Source organism: Anabrus simplex, chromosome 7 (assembly GCF_040414725.1).
Source record: "Anabrus simplex isolate iqAnaSimp1 chromosome 7, ASM4041472v1, whole genome shotgun sequence".
Lineage (NCBI taxonomy): Eukaryota > Metazoa > Arthropoda > Insecta > Orthoptera > Tettigoniidae > Anabrus > Anabrus simplex.
The window spans coordinates 231,042,493-231,052,545 of record NC_090271.1 but is presented as its reverse complement, the minus strand read 5'-3'; the positions used below and the strand labels follow the sequence as shown (position 1 = coordinate 231,052,545).

General features: G+C 36.1%; 1 protein-coding gene across 1 annotated transcript in view; it reads left to right on the top strand.

The window, feature by feature from the left end:
• LOC136877501 (sodium/potassium-transporting ATPase subunit beta-2) overlaps positions 1-10,053 on the top strand; it is a 165,513-nt gene that overhangs the window by 128,374 nt on the left and 27,086 nt on the right. The gene's annotated exons all lie outside the window — the stretch shown is intronic.

Sequence of the window (10,053 nt, the reverse complement as noted above, 5' to 3'; positions counted from 1 at the left end):
TAAAAGCAGTTAAAATAGGCAGGCATATAGGCTCTTAAATTAGCCAAAATAGGCATTTAAATATGCACTAACGTGTAAAATACACAACAAAATAGACACGAAAAAATTACTTATAATTTAATAACACACTCAGTAACTATAACAGAAATTTACAAGCAACGTTTCAATGTTTTCCGGTAACAATCTTGTTCTCCTTGCATAATGATTTTGTAATGAGAGAAAGATCTCTCAACATCACATGAAGTGACTGGACAAAACTTCAGCGAAGTCACTTCATCTGGTTTTATTTTGCTGACAGCGGCTGCTTTCCCAGAGGTTCGGTCAAAACTTCCCCTGACTTCTTTCACAATAATAAATGACTCCTTCAAGGGCATGTCACTCTTCTCCAACTTGGTGATTGCTCCCGGCAGCTTGTTGAAATTTGAAGATGCTCCAGTTTATGCAGGGGTATATTAGCTCCCAACATTGCAGTGCATAGGTCTGAAGAAAATGGTTGTTGGTCGCTGCCCAAAGTGGACTGGTAGAAAGGCTGCATTGATACAGATTTCTGTACTTGTATCTGATGCATCGCAGTATTTCTAAGTATTTCTCACATTTGATCTGAAAAATAATAAAATGACATAAATTACATTGCCCCTATATCTTAAATTTCTACTGTCGGGCTAATTGGCAATAATGCTTAGTTTATATCATGCATTTGTTTCATAAAAAAACTATTAGAGATGATGTTTCTAGAAGTACAAAACTTTAAAGCAGGAACAAGGGAATTAGTGATTTATATGGAAATATGTCCTCAAGGATTTTCAGTTATAATTTGGCAGTATCGTGTCGAGTTCACCGGGTGAAAAATATAATAATAAAGACGTGAAATGATACCGGAGTAGCATAGAGGAGAGATCCATCCTTTATGCTTGCCAAGGACCCACCAAGCTGGCCCTAGTAGCATTCTTACTCCTATAGAAGAATGAAAGTGAAACTTAGAGACTACAGCACAGTGGTAAAGACAGAGGGTCTCTACGCTTCAGAGAGCCTGACAATGAATAAAAAGGGTGAGCTTCAAGATTACGAAAAAAAGGAGAGGGGAATCTTAAGGAAAATTTTAGGACCACAGAAAAATCCTGATGGGAAGTGGAGGAATAGAAAAAAATGTTAATCTCTACAAATACACCAAAAAAATCATTGTCACAATGTGAAAGCGAAGGCTAAAATTCTATGGCCATCTAGAAAGAATGGATGAGAAATGGCTAAGAAAATATTCAAGTACATCCCTGGACTGAAAGCTTTGATAAAGTGGGTAGGAGAGGTAAAAAGAGATGAAATATAAAGTGGACTTAAAATGGATATGATTCACAACAGAAAAAATTTAGAAGCCGAATGTACAGCATCAAAACATTCCAGGAGAAACCACCAAAATATAGACACAAATTGGTCATATCTGAGAAAGAAAGGAAGGTTAGAAGTAAAAGGATGAAGAGGTTCTGGGAGGAGAATAATAATAATAAGAGAAAGCCTTAGGTTCAATGCGGTCCATAGGTGGCCAAATTTGTAAAAAACAACTTGCCACAATGCATAAATTAATAGGTCTATATATACTACAATGAAATGCGATCACAGTTCTCAATCACAAAAAAAGTAAAAGGAACAAACGAATTTACCTCCTCACAGCAAGCTTGACAGACTACCCTTCCATCCGTAGTGAAATTGGGATCCATTATGATCCACTGCTTCAGCCAGTAGGACTGCGACCAATTTTCTTTGGGTATTGCCGCAAACACACTTCTTCTTATTCTTCCTCCACTTCACAATAAATCACAACACGTTCTGAACATAAAGCGTACGCGTACAACAGTTCGCATCGAAAGGGAGGTACAGGGCATATAGGTTATGCAACATAGTTCGACGTTGACTGGTTCTCGCATATGTCTTAAGAGGTTGGAGGGGTTGAAGGCTTCGAGGTCAAACTGTTCCTTGTTTCTCCTGATGGAAATTTCCCTAGAACTATTTCTGGTGACTTCTGAGAATTCCCATTTTTGTTCGTGGGGTAAACGGGCATTGAAAAAAAAGAGAAGATAATTCTATCGAGCACACTAGCTACAACATAATGCACTGGAAGAAAATCGGCTTTAAAAAAGTACAGTCGAAAGGCATCAAATAGGCAATTATAATCCAAATAGGCACAAACCCCTGAAATAGGCATTTATAGGCACAATAAAACCAACGGAATATAGCTAAAAAAAACCTTAAAACGGATTCATATCTCAAAAGCCTATGTTTTTGAACACAGGAATAAAATAGGCGAATAGGCAAATTCCCATCTCTAGTAATCACTCTGTATGGTCTTCAGTTTTTTTCTTGTCAGGCAGAAAAACGTCAGCCATGGAAGAAATCCGCAAATGTGTAAAACAGAAGATGAATAGAAACAAAGCAAAGGTCCTAACTACTATTTGCAAATGTCCTGGTGATAGGAGAGACAGTGAAATGGAAGTACAAGAACAAATTACTGTATGGAATGAGGTGATAGAAGAGTTTGGAATGACGATAAGTGCTGAGAGGAGTATAACAGTAATGATGATAATAGGTAGGAAGGGAAAGGGAAGATAACAGTAAATAGAAAACCAATAGAAGTTGCAAGTTTCAAATACTTGGGAAGTGTAATCACAGAAGATGGGAAGATAACTGAGGAGATTGGAAAGAGAGAACAACAAGCAAATTGCTTTCACCAGATGTGAGGGATGTACTGTGGAACTAAGAAGTTCCAAGGAGATGCAAAGAAGTTCTGTATTTCTCCCTTGCTTGCCATCAAGTCTCCAGCTAATTCAAGACTCAGGGCACTTTCAGTCTGTAAGGGCACACGTATGTCTAACTAATTTTAATGGCTCAGCACTGGGAAAAACAAATTTGTTAAATATAAGCAACACAAAATTATTGACATAAACTATCAACTTGAAAATGATAGTTAACACCGAGTTCTTGGCTCCAAAACTGGACCACGCTTTCCTTGCGAAAAGTTCAAAAATCCATGGTTGCTAATCATGGCTGAATACGTGGTAATGTGTAGTACTAGTGGTACAGATAAGCTCCCCTTTTGATCATTTGAGCCATGTGACACTCTGATTTGTTGCAGTGATAACTGAATGAAACTCGCCAACATTTAAAATTACTCCCTATATTGCACACAAACATTAACACATTGAAAACTAAATTAAATGAAACCAGCATCCCAAAATCAGATCCTAACTGAATACTCCCAAAAGTAATCACACAAATAAATCCCACAGAAAAACAAATCAGTCCGTGCATAAAGTCATGGCTGAGGAGTACGAGATCCGAACCCATATTGTAACCGTCCAGGCTTCTCCAGCCCTACTAATTTAATATAATATCATTTTACGCGATATCATTTGATATCAAGTTTATCCGCCATCGGCAATTATTTGTAATAACATATTTATTCAACGTCAATCATTTGTAATCAAGGCATTTTGGAATCATATTGTATATATAATAACATTGTTTTATTATTTAAATTATTATATTATGTAGGATAAGAATTCGTTATGTTGTAAATACGGTCAATATGTTGAGACATAGTTGTTTTCATTTCATCTCATGTTTGTGTATACGGAGGGTTATTCTTGAAGCTTGGGATTTTGCGTTAGTCATGGGTTTATTTTATGACCAAGGCTAGTAAACAGCAACCCTTGCGCGAGGCTTGCAAAGAGGGTCAGCTATATCTTCGCCACGCCTTCTGGACTTGTCGAGGAAGGAGGGAAGGGGAGTTGATGCTTCGATCTATCGAATCAGATACTTCATTGTATATGAGTTTTGAGATTGAACTGTTACCAAGAGTGGGGGTGAGCCCGGATATATACTGATTCTCAACACGAGAACGGCACCTAACTAAGTACAACTTCTGCTGTGAAGCTAACATCCTAACGAGAAACTCCATCACTAGTACTTCTACTGTGAACATCTACTTTGAACGACGTGATTTGATTTTTGAAACAGTGTGTGGTCGCTCCGCGACATAGTTACTTTTGTACAATGTGTTGTCGCTTCGGTTATGTTATCGGATCTACGAGAAACGAAACAAGCTTATGGCTTGTGTGATATTCAGTAAATATTGTGGACGAAGAACTATGTTTAGTTCAACTCTACGGAATTTTGGTACAAGTCTGTACCGTATAAATAGTATAGCTCAGTTGGATTGAGATTTCTACTAATATGGAAAAATTCATATCTCTGAATTTTCTCCTCTTACGATCAAAGCTGATCAGTTTTTACAAGTATAGGGCCAATGTCTAATTTAAAGACTAGGCAAGCAGGGAGTGCTAGTCCAGATAGCCCGTACCATATCAGAGAAGGAAGGAAGGATGTCCAAGGAGCAAATTCAACATTGAGAAGAAGAGAACGAGTAACCACGGAAACCAGATGACGTCAACGAAAGCTGCAATTGGTGAGCTTCAATTAGATAAAGCAAGCAATATTAAATTCAGTAAAGTAAAGTAAATTATAAATTCCTCCACGCTTTAAGGAAACTTTTCCGATTCATCTCATTTTTTTGTATAATAAATTCATTTGTATTTTATATTGCGTTAATTTTCTTTCTTAAGCCATACTTAATGGTTAATTATTTAAAATCCTACCCCTGTGATTTAAGTATAAGTCTCTATGCTAGTATATATAAATTTTGGTTTACAGTTTTATTTAAAACTGTAACCATGGCGCCCAAACATTACATAGAGAAATGGGGAACCATGGAATGTTAATTGTTTCTATTTGCGTGGCAATTTGCGGGCAAGCCACAAATAGTTTATTTAATATTCATGTGTCCCAAGATAATAACTTACATCTCCCCAATTGTTTTGACGAGGGTCGAACAGTTACAATATTACAACATAAAGAACCAACATAAATAACATGGGATATGCAGCTAGAAAATAAAAGTGACCCTTTTTCTCAGTTCCCTAAGAATGGGCTTTCAGTGTCAAGAAGATTTTTAATAATTTTGGCAGTTTTGGAGGACATATAATATCTGTGTTTGTTAACTATTGCTGTGTATCACTCGTAATCCTTAAGACTGGCCAAGGGCACGCACCTTCTCTTGCTCGCTCCACAGGAAGTATACGATCCTCCTAATACTTCACTTCCGTCTTTATGGGTGAAGGACCTCAGCTGACCGAGAACAAATTCTTATGGCACATATCTCACTTTTATCCCATATTTATTGTTCATCTCATTATTTACCTCTTTACTTTGTGTCATTCACATTTCTCAGGTCAACTCATACAACTCTCCTTATTACAAGAGCATAGCACGTAACCAACAAACGTAGCATTACCTCAAAAGCCTCTCATTTGTTAGTCCTGCCCAACATTTAACTCTGTTCTAGATGTCACTATATTCCTGTTCAAAATCTTCTGATGACACGATTTATGGAGGACGGCTCTGACGTTATGTTTGGGATCGAAACCAGACTTGCGCTGATGCCTCTGCAAACACAGCAACAGTTATACCCAAGAAGAGGATCTTATGTGGCTAACATCCCTTAAGTAATGTATATATTAAAAAAAGATGAGTGGAGTGCCTTGCTAACTGTGGTAACCTTTTGGGATATCCTACTCCATAAAGGCAAACAACAGTACTTTTCCCAAACTGAGGCACTCGGTTAACTACAAAAGAAAACTCGAAAAGAAATATAAAAGCAAACATTGGTCACATTCCTAACTCCACATTAAACTGTTCCCTATTATTTATATTAACAAGTTTATTCAGTGGTCACAAGCTGAAGTATAAAAGGAGTTACTTCTCTGGCACGTGTACAATGACTCGGGAGCCATCATGGGCCCTCCAAGATTGCAGTTAGCACACAATTGCAGCACTGGTCACTCTGGAAGGCTGTCCTTGGGTATCGGCAAAGATTTCCATTCCAGAGTCAGTCTTCTTTCTTTCTGGAAGTCTATGGGCACTGCTAGAACAGTGCGGTTCGACATCCCACTTGTACATTCGCGACGACTTGCGCACTAGGTTAGTTCACTGATGACACAGGTGTTGCTGTTCTAAAAGTAAATGCTAATTATCTGGCTCTTCTAGTTCAACTAGCTGTCCAGCAAGCCTGAAATCTCTATTATGTGTGAATATTAGTATAGTGTTCACTGTATTACAGAGTCTGTTCAGCACCTCTCATCATCATCATCATCATCATCATCATTATCATCAATGTCCCACTCCAGTCGCCCGGGTGTGGGTGTGGTTTACAAGCCTCCTCCACTCCTTTTTCTCCTTCCACTTTTCCTGCTCCATTACTTCTGCCACGTCCAATCCAGCTTCTCCAATGTCCTTTCAAATATGATCCATCCACCTTCTTTTCGGTCTTCCAACTGGTCTCTTTCCCTTAACTTCTCTTTCCAATTCCCTTCTTGCTACCTGTTCCTTTCCCATTCATTTTACATGTCCGAATCATCTCAGTCTTGCTTTTTGTATGTTCTGTACTAACGGTTCTATATTCAGCTCTTCTCCTACTTTAATATTTTGAATTCTATCTCTTTTCCTTGTCTTTTTAACTGAGGTTCTTAAAAATTTCATTTCTGCTGCTTGGATCTTACTATCTTGTCTCTTATTAGTTACCAGTGTTTCTAGTCCGTACGTTACAATTGGTATGAAATACTGTTAATTTCATTCTCTTGGGTACTTCGTCATCCCATAAAAGCTCTCTGACTTGATGATAAAATGTTGTACCTTTACTTAGTCTGTTATTAATTTCAGGGTTGATTTCATTACTTCCATAAATAATGCTACCCAAATATGTAAACTGTTCTACATTCTCTAACCATTCACCATCTATGTTCACTTGGCTTCTCTTTTTCTTTTTTCCACAGTTCATGACTACAGTTTTCTTTTTACTAATTACCATTCCAGACTCCTTCAGATTTTCATTCCAAAAGTCCAGTCTCTGTTGTACTTCCTTTTCTCCCTTTCTCCAAATCACATCATCATCTGCAAATACCAAAGCATTCACTTCCTCACTACTGATACTCTGTTTTACATGTTTTATGATTTCATCTATCAATATAATAAACAATAATGGCAACAGTGCACTTCCTTGCTTGAGACTTTTTTTTTTTTTTTTTTTTTTTGTATAAAATGTTTCAGTCACCACTCCCCACTTGTACACTGCTTTTACTCTTATGTTACAACATTATCTTGTTAATGATTTTGGTACATTCCTTTTCAGTAGGCATTCCCATACATGTTTTCTCTTAACTCTACCATAAGCTTTTTCCAAATCCAAAAATCCAAATATGATTTCCTTGTTCCTTTCCAGATGTTTTTCCATTATCGTTCGCACTGTAAATATCAAGTCTATTGTTGATCTATTCGGTCTAAAGCCATATTGTTCTTCCTTTAACTGTGTTTCTATTATATCCCTCAGTCTTTTGTCTATGACTTTCTCCATTAATTTTAGCCCATGTGATAATAGGGTTATACCTCTATAACTTTCACATTTCTTCCTATTTCCTTTTTTGAACAGTAGTACAATGCTTCCTTGTTGCCAATCTTCACGTATCCTTTCATCCTTCCATATGGCTTTGAGGGCTCTGTATAACCACTGTAGTCCAATGCTTCCTGCTGCCTTAATCATATCAGCATTGAATTCGTCTTTTCCACTTGCTTTACCTTTGGTCATTGCTTTCACTGCCCTTTCAAGTTCCAGCCATGTTATCGGGTTCTCTTCTTTTTCTCCATCTATTATTTCCATTTTCTTATCTCTTTCTACCTCTGAGTAGTCATCCTCATTATAAAGTTTTTCAAAATACTTTGCCATCACCCTCTGAAGACCCTATTTGTCATGTGCTATGGATCCATCTTCTCTCTCTAATGCCTTGATTTTTTTCTTGATATATTCTTTTCGATTTTATTACTCTGTATAATAGTTTCTGATTTCCTCGACTATCTTGCTCAATTTTGTTGGTAAACTCTCCCAACATTTCTCCTTTTTTCCTTGATAATCCTCTTTATTTGTAGTTTTAATCTTTTGTGTTCCACATGCAACCTTTCTATCTTATTCTCATCCCTCTGATAAGATTTTTTTTTCCCGTATCCATTTCTTTCTTCTTGATCCTTTATTTTATTTCTTTTTTTATTTTGTCTGTCCACCACCATGTCTCCTTTCCCTTAACCTTTGCTTTTGTTTTTACGCATACCTCAATTGCTGCTTCCACAAATGTCTGTCTTAAATTGTCCCACTCTTCTTCTCCACTTTGTATTTCTTTGTTAGACAACTTCCTTTTTATACAATTTTGGAATGCCATTCTTTTATCCTCCTCCTCCAATTCCCAAATCCTGATCTTTTGTTTCTTCTTCAATATAATTTTAGGGATATTTACTTGTTTTAATTCCATTCCTAACTAACACTGTGGGTGATCCACATCAAACTGTTCTCTATTATTTATATTAACAAGTTTATTCAGTGGTCACAAGTTTAACCTCTCCCATACACAAATTAATTTAAGCCTGATTCACAGCTCAAAATGGCAGACATTTTTAGTGTATGTGAAATAAAATACTGTTTTTACACAGAAAAAAGAATAATTTCTGCATCTTTAAAAATATTTCCTTCCTAACTGAAGCAAAGTTCATTTCACTAACAAAGTATTTTGGATATCGAAATAGGTACTCAAGTAACATCCTCAACTACGAACTAGACATGGGATAAGCATGTTATGATAATTGGGGATCTGAATGCTCAAGTTGGGGCCAGTAGATCTGGGTATGAGTTGGTGATGGGCCCTTTTGGATATGGAACAAGAAATGTAGAGTGGGAACATATTCTAAATTTGTGTGTAAGAAACAATCTTAAAAAAATCATTCTTAAAAAACGGGATAGCTATAAGATTATTTGATATGGCTGGGATGGAAAATCAAAGACAGTTCTTGATTAAATTTAAATTTAAATCACTTCATCAGTACTGATACTCCGTTTTACACATTTTATGATTTCATCCATCAATATAATAAACAATAATGGCAACAGTACACTTCCTTGCTTGAGACTTTTTTTTTGCATAAAATGTTTCAGAGTCACTACTCCCCATTTGTACACTGCTTTTACTCTCATGATACAACATTATCTTGTTAATTAATGATTTTGGTACATTCCTTTTCAGTAGGCATTCCCCATACATGTTTTCTCTTAACTCTATCATAAGCTTTTTAAAAATCCAAAAATCCAAATATGATTTCCTTGTTCCTTTCCAGATGTTTTCCATTATTGTTCACACTATAAATATCAAGTCTACTGATGATCTATTTGGTCTAAAGCCATAATGTTCTTCCTCTAACTGTGTTTCTATTATATCCCTAAGTCTTTTGTCTCTGACTTTCTCCATTAATTTTAACCCATGTGATAATAGGGTTATACCTCTATAACTTTCACATTTCTTCCTATTTCCTTTTTTGAACAGTGGTAAAATGCTTCCTTGTTGCTTGCCAATCTTCAGGTATCCTGTCATCCTTCCATATGTTTTTCAAGAATAATTTTAATATTTATAAAGAAACTTTATACATGTTTCATCATTTCTCCTTCTGATAAATTGTGACAAGACCTTTTATTTAAATTGAGTATCTTCCTACTCTAAGGAGAACTCAGGACTTTCAAGATTCCATTTTGAGTAAAATAATTAAGTGTCATTCTAATTGTGACTGTCATATTTACAGAGAAACTATATGTGGTTCAACCATTGTATAACATTTCATTTATGACAAAACTTTTTATTTATTTGAGAATCTTACAGTTCTAAGTCAAACTCAATACTTGCAAAGTTCTAACTTGAGTGAAAAGAATTATATTGTGTTAAGTGTCTTTCTAGTCATGACTTCAAGATTGTGAAATTGTGATTATTTGAAGTTTTATTCTCCAGATAATTTTTGGGTGCATCATAAGTCCCATATTAAGAGTGTTTATATGTGCATTGATTTAATGATATGTATATTTACGATAGCCTGTTCTCATACTTGGCTGAAGATGACGCTCACCAGCGTCGAAACTAGTTC